The sequence below is a fragment of the Mus caroli genome, chromosome 19 (assembly GCF_900094665.2).
Source record: "Mus caroli chromosome 19, CAROLI_EIJ_v1.1, whole genome shotgun sequence".
Taxonomy (NCBI): domain Eukaryota; kingdom Metazoa; phylum Chordata; class Mammalia; order Rodentia; family Muridae; genus Mus; species Mus caroli.
The window spans coordinates 40,661,506-40,672,472 of record NC_034588.1 but is presented as its reverse complement, the minus strand read 5'-3'; positions in this window follow the sequence as shown (position 1 = coordinate 40,672,472).

Below are 10,967 nucleotides of genomic sequence, written 5' to 3'. Positions count from 1 at the left end.
CAGAGAAATCCTGTCTTGCAAAACCAAAACAAACAAACAGATGCCTCATCCCCAAAGACACACAGTGGCCAAACAGGTATTCCCCATCAAAGAAACAGGAACTAGGATGAGGTGAGTGCCAGCTCACAGAGGTTAGAAATGCAGAAAAGGTTAGAAATGCAGAAATGTGGAGCACACAGCAAGGGGGATACAAAGCTGGGGTAACAGGACCCTGCAGGTTAGCATGCAGAATTATACGGCCACCCTGGGAGACAGCTTAACTCTTGCTTCTAAGCATATCTCCCTCATACAACCCAGAACTGCTGTCCTCGCCTTTACCCTATACCACATCCGCAGGGCCAGAGGATGACTTGGTGTACCAGGCACACAAAGCTCTTGCAGAGAACCTCAGTTCTGTTCCCAGCACCCAATAGCTGTAACTCCAACTGCAGGAAATCCGATGCCTTCTCAGGCTTCCGTGGGCATACTTGCGGCCCCCCCCCCCAACAGACATACAACATAATTATAAATGAGTAAATACTGACATGTGTAGACTTATAGCAACTCTATCACTGTGAAAACGTAAAATCATGCAAGCTGCTCTTTAGCACAGGAGTGGACGAGTCAGCTTTGGTACACCCCAGCAACAGGATACTATTTGGTGTGGACAAGAAATGAAATAGCAATGCCTTGGAGATGGCTGTGGATAGAGGGAACACAGGGAACTTTTATGATAGTGAGAATGTTCTGTGTGGTACATAGTGATGGGGTCAACCCAGAACCACGGGATGTGCCACAGCCACAGTGAGCCCTAATGAAAACTACAGGCTCTGGGCGATTGATTATCCTTTTTTCGGTGAAGGACCATCAAATGTGCTGCTCTGTGAGTAATGTTGGAGGGGGGGTATCAGGGTGAGAGACTATGTGTTTATAGAAGCAGAAATATAGTATAGCAGAAATATAGTACAGGAACATGTATAGAATACAGAAAATTGCTGTACCTTCTGCTCAAGTTTGCTGTGAACCTGAGAGCCCCCTGTGAAAAAACAAAATCTGGGGCTGATGAGATGGCCCAGTGGTTGAGAACGCTTGCTGCCCTTCAGAGAATCCACGCCCAGTTCCCAGTTCCCTCATGGCAAATCAAAGCTGCCTGTAACTCACACTGCATGGACACATGCCTCCTTGGGCAGTGGGTATACACGTGGCACACAGACATGCATGCAAGCACTCATATGTATGCATAAAATCTAAAATAGGAATCAACTATGTAAAAAGATAGAGATATTAGGCTCTCTCTTGCAGCTTATTTTTAAAAGTAAAGTTGAGTCTGTAGGCATATAACCAAAGGAATTAAACCTGAGGGTGCAGAGAGACACTAACATGCTCACACTCACTGCAGCTTTATTCCCAGTAGCAAAAGGTGGAAGCAGCAGGAAGGTTCATCAGCAGAAACACAGATAGATACAATGTATCACATTACATGTAATTGGTTCCTTCTGTCTTTAAAAGGAAATAGATTCTGATATACACAGATAAATACAATGTATCACGTACATGTAATTGGTTACTTTGTCTTTAAAAGGACATAGATTCTGATATATACTACAGCACAGAAGAACCTCGAGGACATCAAAGGACAAGCCAGCTGCAAAAGGACAATCATGATTACACTGACACGAGGTACTTAAGGCAGGAGACAGACTAGGCTAGTGGTTACCAGGTGGGAAGCGGAGACGGAGCAGGTCTTTACTGGGTATCAAGTTTCACTGAGGAGGACAAAAAGGTTCTAACTGGATGTGATACATGACAGATGCACCATAATGCCAACGTCCACAAATGTCCCGGAAATGGTGCTTCCCAGTGGTGACGAAGGTAAATGCTGCCTTAGGTGTGAAGTGTGTACCTGAGGCACTTTTAGCTTTAGAGGTGAGGATTTCGGAACAGCTCTCTCTAGAGCTGTGGCTTTGCATGTATTTGTTTTGTGTGTTTGTTGTGATAAGATCTCACACAGCTCAGCTAGATTTCAAAATGGTGAGTGAAGTGGCAAACAGTGACCTTGAACTCCTGTCCCCCCTGTCCCCACCATCCCTACCCTACTCCCCTGTGAATGGTGGGACTTGGAATTATCCCAAGTGCACCATGCCAGGCTTTTATTGTAACTGACATAAACATTCCTTACCTTCCTCCTCCCCTCCTCCTTTGTTTGTTTATTTGTTTGTTGCAGTTCCGGAGAATTTTGCCACTTTTCACGCAGGTTCCTCTCTTCCCATGCACTTGGACATTTGGAACAAGCCCACTGAGTTCCCTGCGACCTAGTCCTTCATTCGCTCTAACTAGACCTCAGCATTGGTAGGCAAACAAAATACTGTTTCATCCAGGGGTGGTGGCACAGACCTTTAATCCCAGCACTCAGGAGGCAGAGGCAGGCAGATCTCTGAACACCCAAGAAATATACCTAAGGGAGACCTCTAGCCTTCCTTGGGCAAGCATGTGTGGTGTGTGGGTGTGTGGGTGTGTGGGTGTGTAGGTGTGTGAACATAGTAGAGACTTTCACTGAAGATTCCTTAAGCGTATGGAAGGGAAGAACAACCATCAGTCTTGCAAAACTAAACTGTAAAATTATCTGTGGACATCTCTCGGCCCAGAACTTCGTCTCCCTCCAGCCTCAAACTCTCTTCTTTCTCTGACTTGAATTCCCTCCTGAGCACGTTCCCTCTCACCCCACCCCCGTTTCCAAGCTGACTCTCTTCTTCTCTCCCTTCCCCTCTCTTTCTTCTCCTTTAGTTCAGGTGCTTTGGCTTCTTAGTTTCTATCTCTCCTACTTGCTCATGAAAAACATCACAGCAGAATGAAGAAGGAATGGCAAAACAGTTCAAACAATGGGCTCTCTAACTATGACTCAGGGATAATTATGAAGTTATATATAGTTACTTTTATTATATAAATTTACAGCATCTCTCAGTTCCAAAGAACATCCTGTGACACAGCATGACATCTTCAAGAGATTCTGAAAGCATCTCCCACAGGGAGGCGTGGGTCTGTCACAAATAGCATCTTCCACTCGCTGAGCAGGTCACGGTCTCCCTCCTTTACCTCCAACGCTGTGTGATAGAGCAGGTGAAAACCCTGATGCTCAAAGCAGAAGGAGTTGATCCCATTTACTCAGATCTCAGGCTTAAACCCAACCTCTGACAAGAAACCCAACCTCTGTGACAACCTCCACAAGAAAGTGGGCTTCCCACTCTGCCACCCAGCCCACTAGAAAGAAAACCATTTCATCCATACAGCCAAGAGGACTGTGGTCCTAATCCACTGAATGAACTATGAGAGATCCATTCCACAGATCTTCTCAATCAAGTCAGGAAACATGGGTCTTCTCTGTTGTAGAAAATTTTAATCCCAAATCCGGGGTTTCTACCCCACCTTGACCATTCTGTTCCCAGATAAAAGACATACGCACCCTTCCTATTTACAATAAGCCTTAATCAGCACTACCGCTGGGCAGATATCTACCCTCTATGTTATTAGAATCTACTTTCCTATCAATAATCCCAAATTATTACTTACTATATTTTATCTGGACTGCTCTTTACTCCAATTGGCCAGCCCTCAGGACCACATTTTCATGACTCACCTACCCCATGGTGGATTCTTCTTCCGCCTTCACCTTCTTTTCCCTCCCTTCTGGTTCTCTTCCAACTCCCAAGACTGGAAACCCTAAACCCTGTCTATGTATCATCCACCCAGCTATTGGCTGTCGGTATCTTTATTTACCAGTCAAAAATAACTCGGGGGCAGAGTCACACAGTGTCACGTGGGTCTCTCTGCCCCACCCCTCAGTGTATGTGTGTGTGTGTGTGTGTGTGTGTGTTAACATAAAGTCCAGACTTATCCCAAATATGTGATTCTCCTGCCTCAGCTTTCAGGGTGTTGGGATTAAAGATGCATGCCACCACATTTGGCTGACATTAGTTCTCTAATTTTAAAGGTCTGAATATCAATATGAGGCCTGAACCAGGCTCTGCTGTGTCCAGTCAGATGGAAGGGACATGTCCCCTCCAGCTCTCCTTTGGCACTGCAGCAAGCTGCTCCTGAACCCTTTATTTCCTTGGTATCCAAATACTTTCAATCTAAGCTTATCAACCAAATCCAATGTGGCTTGTGGAGGACGCCCTGCCTTAGATGCCAGGACTCTTTAGAAATTGCTAATGGTCTATATCAATGACCTATGTGGCTCTTTAATCCATTCCTTAGTCATGGAAGCTTGTAAACAATTTTGATCTCTGTTTTATACTTTCTTATTAGAAAACTGTATTTCTTTGAGCACAGGGAGGCAACGATTTAAAGAGACATCTCTGCTCTAGAAACATTAAAATCCCAGATGAACGGCATCTTAGAACTAACGAGATCTGTTTGTCTGCTTTAGTTAATAAGTCTGGCACGGTCAGATCCTTTAGAGCCATGGGCCTGGTTTCCAATTAACCTTTGGCCTGATACCCGGAGAACGTCCCTGAGTCAACTCAGCAAACATATATCACACTCGTTATCCCAAAGTCAGAAAGAAGCACTTTACTCCTGGTAGAGAAGATCACTGCGATACAGACTATTTACCGATTAGGCAAGCCGGGTACACAGACAGATTCAGAGTCCACACCATACAAGCCTTCTATTGGCTAGAGAGCAGTCTGAGGCCACACGCCACCAAACCCATGATCACAATCTCGGAAGGAGGGTTCGTGGAACAACCTCGGATTCTATAAATCCTACGTGGTCATTTTCTATCCTGCTGTAAAGAAAGGCCAGGAGAAACCCTTTGCTTTCTATTGCTTTTCAACACGAGCATTCGTAACATGCCTAGCTGGGAGCTAGGAACCCAGAAACAAAGTCTTGTAGCGCCTTATATCATAGTTGAGGGGGACGAGCAAGCCAACAGCAACAGCAAGAGGCTGGGATCTGTGAAGGAGGCAGAGTGCGGTGGATGTGACAGGCAGGGACAGTGACCAGGGAAGCAACAGGGCAAGTTTTCAGAAAATAATACTTGAGTTTAATTTTGTTTTACACATATAGGTGTCTGCCAGCTTCCAAGTGGAAAGAGAGCAATCCAAACTCACACAAGGATTTTAAAGGCTTTCAGGATGTAGGCTATTGCGGGGGAGTCAGGTCTGATGGTGGAAAGGCGGCACAGTTCAGGTCCTGGAAGGCTTCAGTCAGGTAGCGGATTCTGGACTCGGGAGAGTGAAGAGTTAGGGGTCTGCACAGTAGACAGATGTTCAGGGAGCCCAGTGTAGTGGGTGGGACCGAACCCTGGACACAAAATAGGTGGGAGGTTGTCACCACGATCCACCAGGCAAGGCTGAATCAGAACAAGTCAATAGTCTTGGTGGGGAGGGTAAGGGACACCAGCGAATACTTCCAGACAGAATCCACAGAGGGTTTAGGGACTGGAACGGTGCCAGAGTTCTTGACTGGCAACAGGTGGTGCCATTTTCCTGGAAGAGCAGCTACAGAGGGAAAGATGGAACCTTCAAATTTCAGCAGATCCCAACTGATGTCCCGCCGGAAGAACGAGTGAAAGAGGAAATATCTTGCCCCCACATTAAGACGCAGAACCGACACACACAGCATTGCACAGTTTATACAAAACCACTGTGGGAACAGACGGGCTGACACAGGCGGTGTGGGGGCGGAGTGTCGGGGAGAAGCAAGCCCTTTAGAGAGAGCCTTGGAAACCCCAGCATGGAGTCTGAGCTGGATGAAAAAAACAACCAAACAAAAACTCAGGATGTCACACACTGGGACTAGTGAACACCGAGCATCTAGAGGACAAGGTGTTTAAGAATACCTTAGGGAATTCGTGTTAAGGATTTTATATATATATATATATATATATATATATATATATATATACACATATACATATGTGTGTGTATGTATATGTATACATACATACACACACATATATATAATCTAGTATGTTCATTGGTTTGTTTGTCTGTTTGTTTTTTACTGCTTTCAATGTATTTATAACATGCCAGGTTCAGGCTGGGAGCTAGGAATCCAGAAAGTAAGTCCCGAGGCCCCTTATCATAACTGAGGAACACAAACAAGCCAGTGGTGACAGCAGAGGTCAGTCTGTGACAAGCATTTTAGATCCACCTTCAGTTCTTGAAACCAACTGAAAGGAAAATTGAAGCAAAAAAAAAAAAAAGTTTCTGCCTTCTATAAAACAAAAAAAGTGGCCAGGCAGTGGTGGCGCATGCCTTTAATCCCAGCACTCGGGAGGCAGAGGCAGGCGGATTTCTGAGTTTGAGGCCAGCCTGGTCTACAAAGTGAGTTCCAGGACAGCCAGAGCTACACAGAGAAACCCTGTCTCGAAAAAACAAACAAAACAAAACAAAACAAACAAACAAAAAACAAAAAAAGAAAGAAGAAAGGAAGGAAGGAAGGAAGGAAGAAAGAAAGAAAGAAAGAAAGAAAGAAAGAAAGAAAGAAAGAAAGAAAGCATGTAATTAAACAAAAACAAGAAAATGACTTCCAAATGAAGTGGATTTGATCCCAAATACACGGGGGTACAGAGCCAACTCCTCCAAGATGCTGGGGAACTGGTCATCTTCCCTAATATCAAGTGTCTCGTTCCTGACAATTTCATGGAGTGGTCCTTTGTGGGTGGGAGTATATATGGACATAGTGTCAGATCTGACCAAGGATGGAAGGAGATAGCAAATGTTCTACAATATCTGCTCCCTCCCTCATGATAGAATCCCTCACGTTTAGCTGGGAACTCGGTTGCCTGTACCGTAGGGTACCATGACTTTATTTATCTGCTTCCCTTGCATGTAGGCATGGCCATAGGACCCAACTCAAGCCCACAGGATGTCAGTGCAAACTGTGAGGTTTATTCTTTTAAAAAATTCATTGAAATAGAATCCCCATACCACTCAGCCACTTAAACAAGCAGGATTGGAGAGAGGCATCCCAGGTGTGGTATCATCTGCCTAAAATCCTAGCCTTTGGGAAGATGAGGCAGGAGGATTACAGGTTCCCAGAGAATGTCTCCAAACAAACAAATTATGCTTTTTATTAGATTCACAATGTTAAATAACTATCAGCATAATCTTCGACCATTTCTATTACCTACAGAAGAAGTGCTGAACCCCATAGCTGTCTTACTTCAGCCCCCCCCCCGCCCCCCAATGCCACAAGTCCTAGATAACCACTCGTCAGCATTCTGGCTTTACAGACTTGCTTATGTTGAACACTTCTGGTAAATAAAGCCATGCACTAGTTGTCCCCTCTATCTGACTCCTTCACTCACCCTGTTTTTGAGGTTCACCCATGTTGTGGCTGACAGTTAATGTTTGTTGTTACTAATTGTCTTACCCGGGGTTCCCATTGTTGTGACAAAGCACAATGACCAAAGAGCAAGTTGGGGACTAAGGGGTTTACTTGGCTTACCCCTCCATATTGCTGTTCATCACTGAAGGAAGTCAGGACAGGAACTCAAACAGGGCAAGAGCCTAGAGGCAGGAGCTGATGCTGAGTCCATGGTGGGTGCTGCTTACTGGCTTGCTTCTCATGGTTTTCTCAGCCTTTCTTATAGAACTCAGGACCACCAAAACTCAGGGATGGCACCACACACCATGGGCTGGGCCCTCCCCCATCGATCACTAATAGAGTAAATGCCTTACAGCTGGATCTCATGGAGACATTTCCTCAACTGAGGCTCCTCTCCTCTCTGATGACACTAGCTTGTGTCAAGTTGACACACAAACTCAGTTTGCATAGGAAACATTCTATTTATTCATGCATTAGTGGATGGACATTTATCTTTTTTTTTTAATTTTTATTTATTTATTTATTATATGTAAGTACACTGTAACTGTCTTCAGACACACCAGAAGAGGGCATCAGATCTCATTACAGGTGGTTGTGAGCCACCATGTGGTTGCTGGGATTTGAACTTCGGACCTTCAGAAGAGCAGTCGGGTGTTCTTACCCACTGAGCCATCTCACCAGCCCTGGACATTTATCTTAACTGTACTTGGGTAGTGATTTGAATAATTCTGATTTGTTCACGTGCAAGTCCTTGGGTGAACACATCCCCATGAGTCTTGGGTAGATACCGCGGAAGAGAACAGCTAGTTGATGGGTTATGATATGGTTCTGTGGTGAGGTCTTAGGGGTTCTCAGAACTACGCTCCACACCTTCTGTTCCATTTCTTCCCAAGCACTAACTGTGCAAGAGCAAGGATTTCCTTCTTAAAGAGAGAGCACATCCGCCTTCGTGGTGTCAGAACATAAGACTTGACTTATGCGAACACAAGACAGGTCTCCAACTGTCTTGAGCAAGAAGGGAGATGCACATTTAGCCTGGAGGAACAGTAAGACAGCTGGAGCCAGGGCAACAGAGGCTCCAAAGGTCACAAGTCTCCTGTCACTCGCAACTGAATCTAACTCTAAGGTATACAGTTGTTGTGGGTTTTGGTGACATCTCTACAGAACCGAAGAATGTAGAGACAGCCACTCAGGAAGAGAGAAGCAATGGAGAGGCTGTCAGAGGACGAGACAGAGTGGATGTGGGCTAGGCCTACACTCTAGGGTCATCCATCCTGTCTCAGATAGCATCCTTATCTTTCTAAGTGAGCTGTCTTTGTGGAGCTGGGTGAGAAGGAACTGTGGGGTCATCAGGTTACAATACAGAGTGGAGAGGAAACTGTGTCACCCTGAGCCACACTGTCATCTGAGCACCAAGAAAAGATGCAGCAGCTCATGGAGGCGTGTTTGACATATCTGTGAACTGATGTCGGCACCATACATTCTCACTCTCCCTAATCCTCGATGCCCGGTCTTCAAATAGCCCAGCGTGTTGAAATGTGAGCAATAACTAGAAGGGGGTGCATGTGGGGATTATCAGAGAAGCATACAGCCCAAGAGAAACTATCCCAGACAACACAGAGGAGTTCAAATAGCATCCAAAGGAGATGAGGTTGAATCAGAATTGCTTAGCCAGAAAGTAGAGAAAAATAAAACCATTACATAGAATGCAAGCCAGCCTTTGAGGCACCAGGAGGGAATGGATTTCATGCAGATAAATCTCTCATTGACAAGTAATACTTCTATACATTTATTTATAGGCAGGGTGTGATGTTTGAGTTAGTATCCTGGGAAAACAATAGGAAGTTCCCAGACTTGGAGTCCTAAAGCCAATGATTTCCAGACTTGCCAAATAAAATCATATGATCTAGGTAAGTCATTTAAACTTCAGTGGTGGGGCCAGTGAGAGGACTCATGGGGTAAAAGCGCTTGCCACCAAGCTTGATAACCTGACTTCAGTCCTGGGAGCCCACATGATAGGAGAGAAACAACTCACACGTCTTCTGATCTACACACACAAACACACACACACACACACACACACACACACACTGCTGTAGTAAAATGCCTCAACAAAAAACAACTTGGAGAGGGAAAGGTATAGTTGGACTACAATGTCAAGTTACAGTGTGTCACAACAGGGAAACCAAGGCAGCAGGAACTGCAGACAGCAACTGCCATCACAGCCACCGTCAAGAGCAGAGAGGTGAGACCGCAGGACTGTTCACCATGCTCAGTTCACTTTCGCTTTTATATAGCTCAGAGCTCAAAAGCAGGGAGCAGTACCATCCCGTTTGGGGATGGACCTTCTCACATTAATTAACATAATCAAGACAACACTCCCTACCCATCCCCACGACCCACACAGCCATATCCACAGGCCAAGCTAACCTAGGCATCTCTCACGGAGACTCTTTCCAGGTGATTCTGGATCGTGCCAAGCTGACAACTGAAGCTAAGGCAGCATCGCACACAGGGAGGAATGGGCTGTAATGATCCCCTAAGAGGCGCTGGCACAGCTTGTGCCGTAAGGTTCCACTTTGTGTCTGGGGACCGGAGTCAGAGTGTCAATTAGGCATGGCGCCATTTGCAAGTCCTGGTGGAGATGAGCAGGCAGTTGGAAGTGGAACTCTGAGTGCAGAGAAGTAGAAGTAAACAAGAAAAATCAGCACTTGCCAGACTATGAGAGAGAGAGAGAGTTCAAGGACTGATTCCAAGAGGTCAAGGTGATAATGAAGAACCAATAATCCCCTCCCACTTACAAGCCCACCGCAATGTCCATTTCTTCCGTCTGGTTAGCATCCACCCATCCCCCTGCGGTACCAGTAGCATATGACTTTATTTATTCTATCTGTGCTGCATTTCACATGTTTATAAATATATCTAGCACATTGTACCAGGACTAAATAATAAACTCCAATAAACTAATAAGTTGGTTCTGTCCTTTATTAAACTTATCTTCTCCTGGAAAAGACAGCCAACAGACATGTAAATAAGGAATCTGATGAGCTAGATATTTACAGACTACATATCAAATGCTGACAGAAACATCTAGGGGAGGCTTTCTTAGAGAGGATGAAGCCCACTCTGGCCATGGCATTAACATCAGAAGCGGGAAATACAGTTAAAGATGGATGTCTCAGAGGGTGTGACTTGGAAGGGTTTGATCCATCTCCAAGACTGATCAGGGACCTCGACTCTGCACTCTCACCGCACACACTCAAACCCCAAATATTTCTCAAGAGAGTGAATGAGGAATTAGCTAGAGTGAAACTCCTGGGAGGGGGAGAATCTTTTATTAACCACAGCAGCCAATGCTCTTATGACTCCGTGTACTCAAGAAGGTATGCGATAATTCAGCCTGTATGTTGTGCCAGTGTGGAATAGGGGGTTTTGGGTTTGGGGGTTATTTTGTGGATTCTTTTGTTTTGTTTTTTTGCTTATTTGGGACTCTCACATCATGCACTCTGTTTGTTTGTTTGTTTTTGTTTTTCGAGACAGGGTTTCTCTATATAGCCCTGGCTGTCCTGGAGCTCACTTTGTAGACCAGGCTGGCCTCGAACTCAGAAATCCACCTGCCTCTGCCTCCCGAGTGCTGGGATTAAAGGCGTGCG